Source organism: Stenella coeruleoalba, assembly GCF_951394435.1.
Source record: "Stenella coeruleoalba genome assembly, chromosome: 17".
Taxonomy (NCBI): domain Eukaryota; kingdom Metazoa; phylum Chordata; class Mammalia; order Artiodactyla; family Delphinidae; genus Stenella; species Stenella coeruleoalba.
This window is the reverse complement of record NC_137163.1, coordinates 28,740,752-28,756,164: the sequence shown is the minus strand read 5'-3', so window position 1 is coordinate 28,756,164 and position 15,413 is coordinate 28,740,752. Positions and strand designations below refer to the sequence as shown.

The window sequence follows — 15,413 nt, the reverse complement described above, 5'->3', positions numbered from 1 at the left end:
CAGTTGGTGAAAGAGAAATGCTTTCAGTTCTGCTAGGTGTGGTTTTGAATCCCAGCTCTGCCCTTACCAGCTATGTGACTCTGAATGGCTACATGCCTCTCTGAGCCTGTTTCCTTCTGTATAAAACAGGGATGTCACTGACTTTACAAGGTTATTGTGAGGATCTACAATAATATATGTAAATCGACTAGCTCATAATCGGTAGTCTGCAGATAGAAGCACCAGTGAATTAGAAACAGAAACATGTATTTTTCCACTAAACCATTCACATTACAAGGTGTAAAAAGAAGCAATAATTTACAGGCTTGTATTCTAGGTCAGATTCCCCTGTATTCGAGGAACAGCTGGGCCAGAGGTAATTGGTTTGTAGGGGTGAAAATAAATAAACTCTAAACTACTCTTCAAGGAGAAGGAAGGAAAAGTCGGAGAATTGGCTAATTGAAAGGAGAGGTTTTCGACAGATTACAGTACATTACTACTTGTAACAGATTTAATTGATGGCAATTAACAGCACATAAAGCTCTACGAAAACTCCCTGGCAACACTTTTATTCTTTTAACAAGCCTCTGAGTGCCAGTACTATATTTGGTGATTTAACGATTCAGAAAAGCTTTAAAAACTAGTTTCCACAACCGAAGATATAATTGAATAAAAAATATAACCAAAACATGAAATCATTGAATATCAAAATTTTGAAAATTGAGAAGATAAAGCCAAAATACAAACACTAAAAAAGTTTGTTAAAATAGATTACATTATAAATAATGACAGTTTCTAGACTTATAAAAAGAAAACGGCAATCTTCACCTTTCAAGTTTGAGTCTAAACATGTCTGCATGTATTAAGTGACCACCATGAAGCAGCTAATTCTTCTAAAATGTTACCCAAATTTACAATTGGAAAACCAACTCTGTGTGGGTGAAAGTCCATAGTCAAATTACACTATTGCTCTTTCAGGGGAGGATAGTGGACACAGAAGAATGGTTTATCACCCTATAAAATGTTCATTTGCAGCCTTAAATGCTGTAACCTGTATTTTTATAAAACGGTGGTCTATCGCTGGTCAGTAGCTTCTTAATCATGGTCAAAATACATGACCATCATGTCCACAAATTGTTGGTTTTCTTGCTACATTTTTCGAAAAAGCAAGCAGCCCTTCCTGTTAGCAGAATTATTTTCCAAGAAATAATGATAAACATTCCAAAGAATAAAACAGAACTAAAGGGTGAAGAGAACAAAGCATTTATATATTTTTTTCAAAAAAGGACTATACATTTCATAAGTCAATTGTTATGTATAAGATCTGATTGTTTTTTGTTTTTTTTTAACATGGCCTGCACCTATGAGCTTTTAGGCCAAAAAGTTATAGCAATAAGCATTTGGAAATAATTTTACAAGGTCCTTTCCTGATCTTTATTGTTACTTGTAGCTCCCTTTCCTCATTTCATTCCATGCTCCTAAACCAGTTCACAGAATGTGGAATTTCTGAAATACCTATCATTCTCTCTAAAGTCCCTTAGGACTTCTTCAGGCATAAATCTGGCTAGAAGAAAGCTTAATTATTTGTCCTCAAATTTCAATACAATAAAAATCTGATGAATTCAAATTATAAAATACTATAACCATGACAAAGCACAAGGTGAATTATAAGCAATGACTGAGAATAAGCTGTGAGCCCCATCATTAAATGAAAAATGGCAAGTTGCAGGATATATAGAGTATGATGCAATAAAAGCACATATACACGTGTATGTGTACATATATGAAGTAGCGTGAGAAGTTAATTTGGGAAGGGGAAATAGCGGAATTTTGAAATGTTAAAAATTATATTTCTGAGTCATGTGAATCTTTTTAATTGCAATGTATTTGTGTATTAAAAGTAAAAGAGAAAAAGATATTTCAATATACATTTGTGACCTACTTAAATATACAGAAAATGCCGCTGTATTTACACTCTAAAAGAAATTCTTTTGATTTTTAAACAGGCAAGAATGAATAAAGGAATGTTATCCCATCCCAATTTTTTTTCAGATTTGGGAGCATGAGGTTATACCCGTTATATGATAATGCTGAACCTGCCTTAGCCTTCAAAATAATCATTAGACCAGCTCTTGCCAGTGTCCTTTGCTTTCATATGTTCAATGGTGCTTTCCAAATCATTAGGAAAAAAGTTAAACATTTTTTTATTCATTGAAGCATTTAAATAAAAGCTCTGATTGGTGCAAAGCTGTAACGACGTCAGGAGCTCCACTGATCTTCCTGGTCTCCGTCACTCTTCGCCACAACGTAAAACCAAAGCAGGCCGCCCACATACTTAGCAGCCTGAACTGACACAATGCGTTCACTCACAAACACCTTTGAGCCGAGAAGTTTTTTGTTTGTTTGTTTGTTTGCGGTATGCAGGCCTCTCACTGCTGCAGCCTCTCCCGTTGCGGAGCACAGGCTCCGGACGCGCAGGCTCAGCGATCATGGCTCACGGGCCCAGCCGCTCCGCGGCATGTGGGATCTTCCCGGACCGGGGCACGAACCCGTGTCCCCTGCATCGGCAGGCGGACTCTCAACCACTGCGCCACCAGGGAAGCCCGAGCCGAAAGCTTTTTAAAGCTAACAGCGGCATAAAACCAACTACACTGCCAGTCTGCTTCTTTTCAGGAATTCACATCAATTCTACTAACTCATTTTTTCATACAAAAGTAAAACAGGGCTTCCCTGGTGGCGCAGTGGTTGAGAGTCCGCCTGCCGATGCAGGGGACACGGGTTCGTGCCCCGGTCCGGGAAGATCCCACATACCGTGGAGCGGCTGGGCCCGTGAGCCATGGCCGCTGAGCCTGCGCGTCCGGAGCCTGTGCTCCGCAACGGGAGAGGCCACGACAGTGAGAATGCCCGCGTACCGCAAAAAAAAAAAAAAAAAAAAAAAAATATATATATATATATATACATATATAAAACATTCTCATTACGAATAAAAATTCAAAACAGTACAGAAGGTTTAAAGGAAAAGATAGAAAGTCTTCCTTACCTGATGACACATCGGGCCTACTCCCCAGAAATAGCCACTGTGTTAACACTTCAGGAAAATCTTTATGTCCATTTTATAAATAAATGAGTTCTAAAACACCAATGGGATCATTCAACAGACTGAAAAACTTTGCAAAACTTTATACTGACTAAGAAAACGGGTATATCAAACTTTACTAAACACAGGTCTTGTCTCTAGAAACCTGGGCTTTAAGTCCTTGTTCAGAAATACAAGACCCTGTTTTATCCAATTTACATGCTTCTAAATTATAGTGCCTCCTCAAAACTGTAATCCACCAAGTGAGGGCTGCCAGTATCGGTTTAAGTAAAATTATTGTCCAAGTAAAACTGTGTCCAAATGCAATCTGATGGGGCTGTCATTTGGCAAGGGAGGCTTGCTCTGGCCAAGAAACAGAAAAATAGCCTGGGTGCCCTTTCTGTCCTTCCACAGTAGCCATACCAGCTCCATTATAACATTTCTCAAATTATACTCTAGTTCAGTTCAATAGCTCATTCCAAACATCCTCCAAAAATTGAGTATGTGCCAGGTTTTGTGCCATTTTATGAGAACATAAAATTGTAACACCCATTCCCTGTCCTGGAGGTGGAAAAGCCAAAGAGAGGGGGCCATGTGGCACTTTCAGGGCATCGCAACATAGCACAGGAGATATCAGAAGCATGTGCTGGGTACATTAGAGGCAGAGAAGATCCATTTCTGTTCTGCCATTACAAACTTTTTTTTTTTCCAAGCTCTGAATTCCTTGTTTCTAACACAGTGCCGGACACATGGTCGAGTTTTAGTGCTTGCCAAGTGAATGCCACTTAAAAACTCAATTCCTTTATATTTAAAATCTCATTTGAATGCTTAATATGAGATTGTTTCAAATGCACTGTAAATATCTTTCATAGAAAAAGAAAATCTATGGTTGCTGGTAAAGGACTACAAATCTTATGGGAGGAACAAATAGTCCAACACCTGAAAACAAGTATAATGGAGAATGCAAATATTGATGTGTGGCAGGTCATGTGTGCTATGGAATTTGGAGCCTCCGCTGAGCAGGTTTGAGAGAGACAGAGGGGAGAGCAGAGTCCTGGGAGGGCGACTCCTCCATCGTAACACAACGGCGATGGTTCACGTAGTGCATGACACCCGATGAGGAGGGGCCGGAATGAACTGGGTTAGATGGGTGACGTGGCTACTCGGCTTTAGATGGCTGTGGGTGGAGAATTTCACCTCTTGTTTTATTCAGTTTCAAAAAAGGAGGTAAAATTATACATTATTTGTGGTTTTAAGTATTTAAGTAACAATTAAAATGAACAAAATTGAAGTAAAGTTCAAATTAGGGCTTGGTCTAACTAGCAGTAAGAGGTCCCCATAGATTACACATGAGAATAACGTGATCAAAATGGTATCTGGTTTGTTCCCTCATTTTGGCAGATAACAGCCCCTTGGGGCCAGGTGCCAGGATGATAGCTAGAGGGACAGATGAAGAAGCAAAGTTCCTGCACTGCAGGATATTCTGTCTACTAATAGGAAAGGTACCCAGGCAGGCAACGAGCTAATAATGTAACTACGCTAAAGTCTTTACAGTGAACTGGGAAGAGGGTATTTTCAGGAAATTAAGCTACCTGAAAGCAAGGATAGAGGGGAGGTAGGGAAAACCACTGAGAGCCTCATGCTCTAAGAGCTAACAGTCATGGGAAAAGGAGTTACAGTGGATCAACAGAACCAACAAAGTGGGTGGAGGAGAAGATGAGCTGAGAGAAGAGAAAGATCCAGTCATCCCCCTCCCCTGCCTCTTCCTTTGGTGCCACAGCTCTCAGGGCCTTGACACACCGAGAGTCTTATTTATCTCCCCAGCAAAATCTAGATGACAAAAAACACCTCTTATTTGAATATCTCAGAGCGGCTAATAATATAAACAAAAAAATGAAAAACAGAGAAAAAGCAACCTCTGTTCAACCCAACTGTGAACACGTAATTCTATAGGTTACAATCAATTATTAGAGAAAGGAAAGAATCAGTGAGGTAGAGAGGACCTCAGACACACACTGAGAAATCTGTTATTTCTTGGGCACCAGGGCGGTGGGCTGCAGGCTCCTCAGCACACTGTGAATATCCAACCGCTTCTTGTTCTCTAATTGCCCTTTCGTGTCAGCTTCCTGGCACCTCCTTCAGAACGTGGCATACACACCCATGGTGGGCGGCTGGGGGGGAGATTTAGTCTTTAGTTAGCAGTTGCAAGGATCAAAGAGCATCAAGTCAACCCCTGGAAAACCCTAGAGGTTTCTTGGCTCAGTGTATACTAACATCTGAACAGATATTAAAGGGACAGGTTGTTCCAAAAGACATTTGAAATTAGACTTTTAGCAGTGTTTTCACATGGAAAGTACTAGACTGTGCAACTTCATATGAGGTTTCTTAAAATTGTTTAAATATTTTTAGGCTTCTCTAACAACTTCAAATACTGCTGTTTAACATTCCTTCTCAAAACTTGCAATGGTTTATAAATATCCCTAAATAAAGTTTTTAAGCTTTATGTTACACAAATCATGCCTTTCTAATGTGTACTATTGCAGTAATCCCATTAGAGTAGGGGCTGATGAAAACTTATGACCTAAAATCTAAAATTACATTTTTTCTAGTAGGGTCTAGTTACATGCAGCTCATCAGAAGCTTCATTATATTTCAACCTAAAGAAAATAAAGGACAGATTCAGAGGTTTCAGGACTCAGTGTTTCATACTTACCACTGAGCTATTTGAATGATGATGCAGTAAACCAGCATTAATTTCACTAAATTAAGAGAAGATCCAGGGTAGAAGTCTGTGTAAAACCCACCAGAGTGGATTTAAATAAAGATTGCCTTTATTAGCTAGGAGAGTTAGCATAGAGTGAAATGCAACTATGTCAAGTGCAGAACAGGACATTTCAAACAAAAGCCAAGGCAGGGAATAAGTACTATGCTGAGAATATAGTGGCCTTTCAAATAGTACAGTGGTGAGCGGGTCTGAGGTTACAATCTTGGCTCCCTTACTGTTGTGTGACCATCAGCAAGTCAGTAGAGCTATCTTTGCCTCACCTTTAAAAAGGAGGTAACATCAGGCCCTATCTCAGAGTTGAGAGAAGTCAGAGGTTTAATAGAGGCAAAGATCTCAGCATAATATCTGAGAAGAGAACGTGAGCTATTATGAGTATAAAAATTTGCCAACTAGGATAGTCCAAGATGGCGGATGGAAGGAAGATCAAATAAGGTACCAAGACACTGTATATATATGGGTATATGTATGTATAATTATTTTAATTCTATATCCTATACATTCATATAATAAATTTTAATTATATACATATGTGTGTATATGTATACATATATATATATATATATATATACACACACACATACATACATAATGTACTACTTAAATGAAAGGCATTATCCAAAGACCACTGTCTACAGTAAACATAGTAGCTTTACCCTTGTTTAGGTCATACGGCTAAACAAACTGAATACAATCATTTGTTGAGTACCTACGTGGAAAGTCATCTACTTCAAACATTCAGAGCCAGGATTTAGGAAAACTGAGATCTAAATGCAAGTCTGAATTGGGGGGGGGGGGCGGGAAATTACATGCTTTTTGTGCCCTACTTCCTTCCCCATCAGATAGGAGGAGAAAATATCTGACTTACCTATATCATATCTTTGTTCAGAGTATCAAATTAAAGGTGAGAACAAAAAGAAAAGGTTAAAAGGTACCACATAAAATGTGTATTACTTCCTAGAGCTAAATAAGCCTAACCTTCAACAAATACTGCGTCAAACATGCAGCACCCACTTCCAAGCTCTATAAAGATGGTCAATTTATGAAGTGCACTAAACACGGTCCGTCATGGCCGTTAGGGCAGTGACCACAAGGATGGGAAAAATCATGGCCTGGGAGTAATTTTAATTCTCAAATTGCAGTTAGGTAGGATGAATGGACTCAAACCAGAAATGTATACATTGCTTTTCAGATAATTATAGAATTCTGTTTTATATGCCCAGAGTGCCCTTTATTTCAACTTCACAGGATATATATGCTATCAAAAATTGTTTCCTCCTGATTTATTTTAACTTAAAGTGTTACAACACTTCTTAAAAAAAACCCCTCAAATTTGTAAAATATGTTGCTGGGAGCTTCACTGTGACATCTGACTATTTTAAAAATGATATCTTGCCCACCCACACAAAGAAATCTGAAGAAACATTGAGGCTTGTGTAAAACCATGTGGTCAAATAATAAGGAACTATAAAAATGTTGGCGTCATTTCTCATATGTTCAAGTGATGGATATTTGAAATCATTCTCAAAACAACTGAAATTAAAACTTGGACACGTTTGCTGGGAATACAAAGCTAGGTGTTTAAAGGGCTTTTTTCCCCCCATCTAAAGGGGATGAGAGAGAAGGACAACTACCTCAGAATAAAATAGGAAAGAAATGTGACAGTAATGAAAAAAGTTAAAAAAATTATAAACCAAATTAATATCTCTTATCAGATTTCAAATTCCTACCAGTAGCAGATCTCTCATCTTGGTTACTCCTTGTGCTTTTCCTTTTTTGGGAAGTTGTCACCCTTTCATATTAAGGTGGAACCAAGGCAGGTTAATAAATTTCAGACCTAAAAAAGACTTAGTTGAATTTTTCCAAATGTTGGAAAATGCAAATCTCTCCACCCAACTAACAGAAAAGCATATGGAAGCTAATATATGTCTTGCCCTCCACTCAACCTCCATCCAAGGAAAACAAGGAGACTCTCTGAATCCCTTCACCCTCCAAATAGGCAAGAGCAGGCATAGGCAAACTTTTCCTGTAAAAGGCCAGATAGAAAGTATTTTAGGCTTTGTGGGCTACACCGTCTCTGTCTAAACCACTCACCTCTGTTGTAGAACAAAAGCACCCACAGACAGTATGTAGGTGATTAAGCATGACTGTTTTCCAGTAAAAATTTATTCACGAACCCTGAAACTTAAAGTTAATATCATTTTTGTGTGTCATAAAATACTATTCTTTTTGAATTTTTCCAACCAATGAAAAATTTGAAAGCTATTCTCACCTCAAGGGTCCTACCAAAAAGGTGACAGGACTGATTTTACCACTGGTCATAGTATGTTGACTATGATGCCTAGAGAATGATGGAAATCCATGGAGTACATTGAAGGAAAAAAGAAAAGAATTTCATTTTTAAAACACCAAATGGTAGCATTAAACTTAGAGAGGCATAGTGATGTCTTATACACACCATCTGGCAGTGTGTGTAAGACAAATATCAAATGAATTTGAGGACTCTGAAATTATTTCAACATAGGGATAATATTACTTCAATGTTTTACTTCAATGTTTTTCACAGTATATTGATAAATAAAAAAGGGTGACTCCTTATCAGTTAGTAATAGGTCAAAATTCCACCCTATTTTAATAAGCTTTTAATTTCTTGATTATGTGTGGCATTGACTTGTCAGCGAAGGGGTTGACTGAAGAGAAAAGAATAATTTTACAAAATAATGTTTTGGCTAAAACCTGCATCATGTTTATATCTAGTCCTATGGTCTGATGTCTTTACCCAGCTCTGTTTGTGAAGGTAGCTTTGATGATAAAAGTAGATACAGCCTTCACTGTGCCATGTAGTGGCAGGCAACACTTAGGCTTGTAAGTGGACTTCTCAGAACTTCTGTTATCTGCTCTGTAAATAGGGATAATACTATCTCCCTCATAGGATTGTCAGCAACGAATGAGAGAATGTACAGGAAAGCACTTTAAAAACTAAAGTGCAAAATAGATGCCTTACTTAGACACAGGGAAACAGAGCACAAGGTAGCATCTGCCTTTAACAGAGAATGATGCTGTCAAACTTGGGTCTATCCTGAAATAATAGGCTCATTCAAGAGAGCTACCAAACCCACAAGAAAATTAAATGTAAGCTTGAAAAAGATTTCCTCTATTAAATATCTGAACAGACTTTTAACATTCCAAATATTAGTATCATCATTTAAAATTTTTAAATATAAGTAGTATTGAAAATCACATAGCCATGTTTACCACAGGGAGAAAAATATACATCCTAGCTCTTAGGGTATCTATTTGATATAATTTGTCATCCAGATCAAATAGCAAGAAAGAGTACCCTTTGAGTTTTCTCTAGCAGTTACCCAATACAATTAAAAAAGGGTCTCTCTTGCAACAAGTAGTCATGGCACTGCTACCCTAGACCAGTATATTAAACATCTGCAGTGTGAAGGTGAATAACCGTAACTGAAGTTGTTAACAGTATCTCCAACCTGGCCTACATCTTAAATCCTTGATAGTTTAACCATACCGGTGCTTCAAATCATAATGCTCAAACTAAGATTGCTCGACTGCAGCTGCATGAGGACCTCTGTGATCTTTCAAAAACACAAGTTAGTCATGTCATTTTTTTGCTTTAAAATTTTTCGGTGGCTCCCTTTCACTTCCAGAATCAGTTCAAACCCTCGATTTTCAAACACAAGATCCTTCTTGATAGACATACCCATCTACTATCCTCACTTCATCACCATGTACCTTTCACCCTAGCCATGAAGTTTCCTTAAAACTCCCCATAATCTCCCAGCACCCAGATGCCCATGACAATAATTCTTCTCATAGTTGTTAATAACTATGTTCATTATAATAATCCTATTAAATGGAGAGCCCATGAAAAAGAGCATGTCTTATTCTATTCAGTATTCACAGGGTATGGGTACTTGACACAACAGATGATAACAGATGTATCTACTGAATGACTAACAAATTTAATATTAAATCTCTTTCAGGTTAGAATAAACACTGAAACAGAGTTCACCTTGTTTGTTTAAAATAAAAATACTTAAATTATAAAAATCTCCATTTCCAAATTAGGCACCAATTTATCATAAACTACACTGAAGCGCTTATGTCTCATTTTTTGTCTTTCTATAAGACATAGAAGTAGGCATATTCCTGTAAACCAAGTAGAGATAAGGGTTGGAAGGAGAGATTGAACACAGCAGAAACTAGACTTTAAAATTCATATAAAGTCGCAAAGAGATCAATATTAAAGAAGTGAATAGCCAATAGCAGATAATACTGTGTTACCCAGTATTTTCTTAACAGATACTCTTGAGAATTATTAGAACTAGAAGGTTATTATTCCAGCGTCTGTTATGTATTTGTCTAAGCTTGTAAACCTAGTTAGTGCAAAAGCTCAAATCACAGCTCAGAGTTCCTTCCAATTCAGTGCTCTTTTATTTTTTTATAAATTTATTTATTTATTTTGGCTGTGTTGGGTCTTCATTGCTGTGCACGAGCTTTCTCTAGTTGCGGTGCGCGGGCATCTCATTGTGGTGGCTTCTCTTGTTGTGGAGCATGGACTCTAGGCATGCGGGCTTCAGTACTTGTGGCTCGTGGGCTCTAGAGCACAGGCTCAGTAGTTGTGGCGCATGGGCTTAGTTGCTCACTGGCATGTGGGATCTTCCTGGGCCAGGGATCGAACCCGTGTCCCCTGCATTGGCAGGCAGATTCTTAACCACTGTCACCAGTGAAGTCCTCAGTGTTCTCTTAAAGTGATTTTCCACAAATTGATTTCTCTCTTTAGAAAACCAAATGTTTTGCAATCCTTAATGGGATTTAAACACTTAAACTGACCATTCATTTAAAAAATTGTCAAAGAAACTTTGAGATTTTTCTAATATTCAGGTTTATAACTGTACATAATAGTTTTGTCTACATCACATGGTTTATTTTTAAGGAACAGTATAATGAAAAGAATATTCCATTGGAGTCAGTAACTCAGACACTTAGGCCACCCTGCTACTGACAAATTGTATGACTTTGGGGAAGCACTTCCTTCATAAGCCTCAATATGCACATTTGTTGGGGTTGGGTGGAGAGGGAGAGAAGAAACAGAATCAATTAGGTTTCTTCCAGATCTATGTGTACAGTTTTTAATTAGATTAAGAGAACTTCTACATGCCTGACAGAGGCCTTGTAGGGTTGTGAACACACACACACACACAGGTTGGTCAGTGAAAGTGTTTACTAATTGAACAAAACATCTCCTTTAAGAACTATTTGAAATATGTTGTTATTACTTGCTTTCCTCAGCACAAAGCAATAAGCTATTGCTTACCTTTATCTGAACTTTGTTTACAGACTGAAAAGATAGGAAACAGTTCACAGTATATCCAATTTAAATTAATAGAAAAGAACCCACAGCTAACATCATGTTCAATGGTGAAAAGCTGAAAGCATTTTCTCTAAATATCAGGAACAAGAGAAGGATGTCCACTCTCGCCACTTTTATTCAACATAGTTTTGGAAGTCCTAGCCACAGCAATCAGAGAAGAAAAAGAAATAAAACGAATCCAAATTGGAAAATAAGAAGTAAAACTGTCACTATTTGTAGATGACTTCATACTATACATAGAAAATCCTACAGATGCTACTACAGAAAACTACTAGAGCTCATCCATGAATTCGGTAAAGTGGCAGTACACAAAATTAATACACAAAAATCTGTCACATTTCTATACACTAACAACAAGAGATCAAAAAGAGGAATTAAGGAAACAATCCCATTTACCATTGCATCAAAAAGAATAAAATACCTAGGAATAAACTTACCTAAGGAGGCAAAAGACCTGTACTCTGAAAGCTATAAGATGCTGATGAAAGAAGTCAAAGATGATACAAACAGATGGAAAGATATACCATGTTCTTGGATTGGAAGAATCAGTATTGTCAAAATTACTGTACCACCAAGGTAATCTACAGATTCAATGCAATCCCTATCAAATTACCAATGGCATTTTTCACAGAACTAGAATAAAACATTTTTTAATTTGTATGCAAACACAAAAGACCCCAAATAGCCAAAAGAATCTTGAGAAAGGAAAACGGTGCTGGAGGAATCAGGATCCCTGCCTTCAGACTACACTACAAAGCTACAGTATTTGAAATATGGTACTGGGGGAGGGATGGAGTGGGAGTTTGGGGTTAGCAGATGCAAACGAGTATATATAGAATGGGTAAACAACAAGGTCCTACTGTACAGCACAGGGAACTATATTCAATATCCTGTGATAAACCATAATGGAAAAGGATATAAAAAGGAATGTATATATGTATAACTAAATCACTTAGTTATACAACAAAAATTAACATAACATTGTAAATCAACTATACTTCAAAAAATATAGTATGGTACTGGCACAAAAACAGAAATATAGATCAATGGAACAGGATAGAAAGCCCAGAAGTAAACCCACACACCTAAGGTCAATTAATCTATGACAAAGGAGGCAAGAATATACAGTGAAGAAAAGACAGCCTCTTCAGTAAGTGGTGCTGGGAAAACCGGACAGCTACATGTAAAAGAACGAAATTAGAACATTCCCTAACACCGCACACAAAAATAAACTCAAAATGGATTAAAGACCTCAATGTAAGGCCAGATACTATAAAACTCTTAGAGGAAAACATAAGCAGAACATTCTTTGACATCAAGCACAGCAATATCTTTTAAATCCATCTCCTAGAGTAATGGAAATAAAAATAAACAAATGAGACCTAATTAAACTTAAAAGCCTTTGCACAGCAAAGGAAACCATAAACAAAATAAAAAGACAACCTACAGAATGGGAGAAAATATTTGCAAATGATGCAACTGACAAGGGATTAACCTCTAAAATATAAAAAACTCATACCACTCAATATCAGAAAAAGCAAACAACCCAATCAAAAAATGAGCAAAAGACCTCAATAGACACTTCTCCAAAAAAAGACATACAGATGGCCAAAAAGCACAAGAAAAGATGCTCAACATTACTAATTATTAGAGAAATGCAAATCAAAACTACAATGAGGTATTACCTCACACTGATCAGAATGGCCATCATTGAACAGTCTACAAACAATAAATGCTGGAGAGGGTGTGGAGAAAAAGGAATCCTCCTACACTGTTGGTGGGAATTTAAATTGGTACAACTGCTATGAAGAACAGTATGGAGGTTCGTTTAAAAACTAAAAATAGAGCTACCATATAATCCTGCAATCCCACTCCTGGGCATATATCTGGAGAAAACCATAATTTAAAAAGATACATGCACCCCAATGTTCACATAAGCGCTATTTACAACAACCAAGACATGGAAACAACCTAAATGTCCATAGAAAGATGAATGGATAAAAAAGATATGGTATAAGGATTTCCCTGGTGGCACAGTGGTTAAGAATCCACACTCCCAATGCAGGGGACCCTGGTTCGATCCCCGGTCAGGTAACTAGATCCCACATGCATGCTACAACTAAAAGGTCACATGCCACAACTAAGGGGCCCACCTGCCACAACTAAGGAGTCCACCTACCACAACTAAGACCCACATGCAACCAAATAAATAAATAAATAATTTTTTTTAAAGTATGAATGGTAGCAAACATTAAAACAAAAAAGATGTGGTATACTTATACAATGGAATATAAATCAGCCATAAAAAAAGAATGAAATAATGCCATTTTCAGCAACATGGATGGACCTAGAGATTATCAAACTAAGTGAAGTAAGCCAGACAGAGAAAGACAAGTACATGATATTGCTTATATGTGGAATCTAAAAAAGTGATACAAATGAAATTATAAACAAAACAGAAATAGACCCACAAACATAGAAAACAAATCTGTGGTTACCAAAGGGGAAAGGGAGGGGAAGGATAAATTAGGAATTTGGGATTACCATATACACACTACTGTATATAAAACAGATAACCAACAAGGACCTACTGTATAGGGTTAGGGTTAGCACAGGGAACTATACTCAATATTTTGGAATAACCTATAAGGGAAAAGAATCTGAAAAAATAGATATATATGTACATATAGCTAAATCACTTTGCTGTACACCTGAAACTAAACACTGTAAATCAATTATACTTCAATAAAGACTTATGTATCATTCACACACAAAAAAATTTAATAGAAAAGAATCACCCAATTATCCTCATTATCATCAATGCTGGCTCATTAAAAGAATTGAAAAGGGCTGTCACTTGGTCAATAGTAACCTACCAGGTTGCTCCATTATACCACCACCTTCCTAGATAATCATGTTTAGCATTTCAGCAAGAAATTTGTTTATCTTTAAATGATTTTAAATGCTAAAAGTAGTTAATATAAATGTCTTCGTAAAACGCAAATATAGTTTCAACTTTTAGCTTGCCTGTTCCACAAATTTATAAAGTGATCCCTCTTTCAAACAAATTGCAAAGAATTCCAGGAAGCATATAGCCCAGGAACAAGGAACATGGGTTGTCAGCAGACACATGTTCCAGTATCAACTCCACTACCAGATTTTGAACAAGTGATTTAACTTCTCTAGGACTCAGTTTACTTGCTTCCCACAGTCATGTATGTACTTCATAAGTGGTTGAAAAGACTTAACCAGAAGGAAAGTGCTAAATAAGTCTTCATTATTACTAGTAAGCACATGGTGTCTTTCACAGAAGAGCAGCCAGCGTTACTGAGCCCTCCCTCTTACTCTCAGAGACCCCAGCCACCTGGGATATGTCAATCATCCAATTCATATATATTGAGCCCCTATTAGAACGCCAAGTTCTTGACTAGCTGACCTCAGCCAATTAAACTGTGGAGCAGGTGAGACCAAGCTTTTAGATACAACCCCCTAAAACTAAAATCAGTTGAGAAATGTTTTATCCCAGTCATAGGTGCATCAAAATATAGCCAGCTCTCTTGCAGAGATGGCTTTTATTGAGAAGAAAGCATAAGAATCAAGAGACTCAGCAGGTAATCACATCTCAATTGTCTTCTGATAAGGGGACAAGAGGGTCACGGTCTGTGGTCCCTCTAAGGAACTATTCTTTAACCTTATCAAGTCCTGGTCAGTTTATTAACTGGCTAGGAGCAGCTCTTTCAATGTCAAGCCACTTTAGGACAATAAGCTTTCTCCAGCTGGCAGCAACCTGTTAACCTTCTGTAGAACGGCCCCCAAGGCAAGGTCCCTCTTCAGGGAAGAAAGCAGCTCAGGAAAGTACTCTTTCAAAGAATGCCAATTGAAAGTGAAGACCTTACCCTCCCCGCCCCCTCCAAAAAAAAGACAGATTCTAAAACTTATCTAATAATGTGATTTTTGTTATTTTCTCCAAGAGAAGCAGAAAGGTATGGTTAAAGGAACACAGGAATCAGACTCAGCTCATCTTCATACTGTGTATCCTTGGGTAGGCTTCTGAACCATTCTGAGCTTATCTTTTCAATGGTAAAATGCAAATATTTATCTGAGACAGAATTGTTAAGAGAATATTGGAATAGCCATTCCCACCCAGAGTTTGAGAAGAGGGGCTAGGCTGGAATAAC

The 15,413-nt window shown here is 37.5% G+C and overlaps 1 protein-coding gene across 1 annotated transcript in view; it reads right to left on the bottom strand.

Annotated features, from left to right (window-relative positions):
* RSPO2 (R-spondin 2) overlaps nt 1–15,413 on the bottom strand; it is an 85,450-nt gene that overhangs the window by 59,868 nt on the left and 10,169 nt on the right. The window lies entirely within an intron of this gene.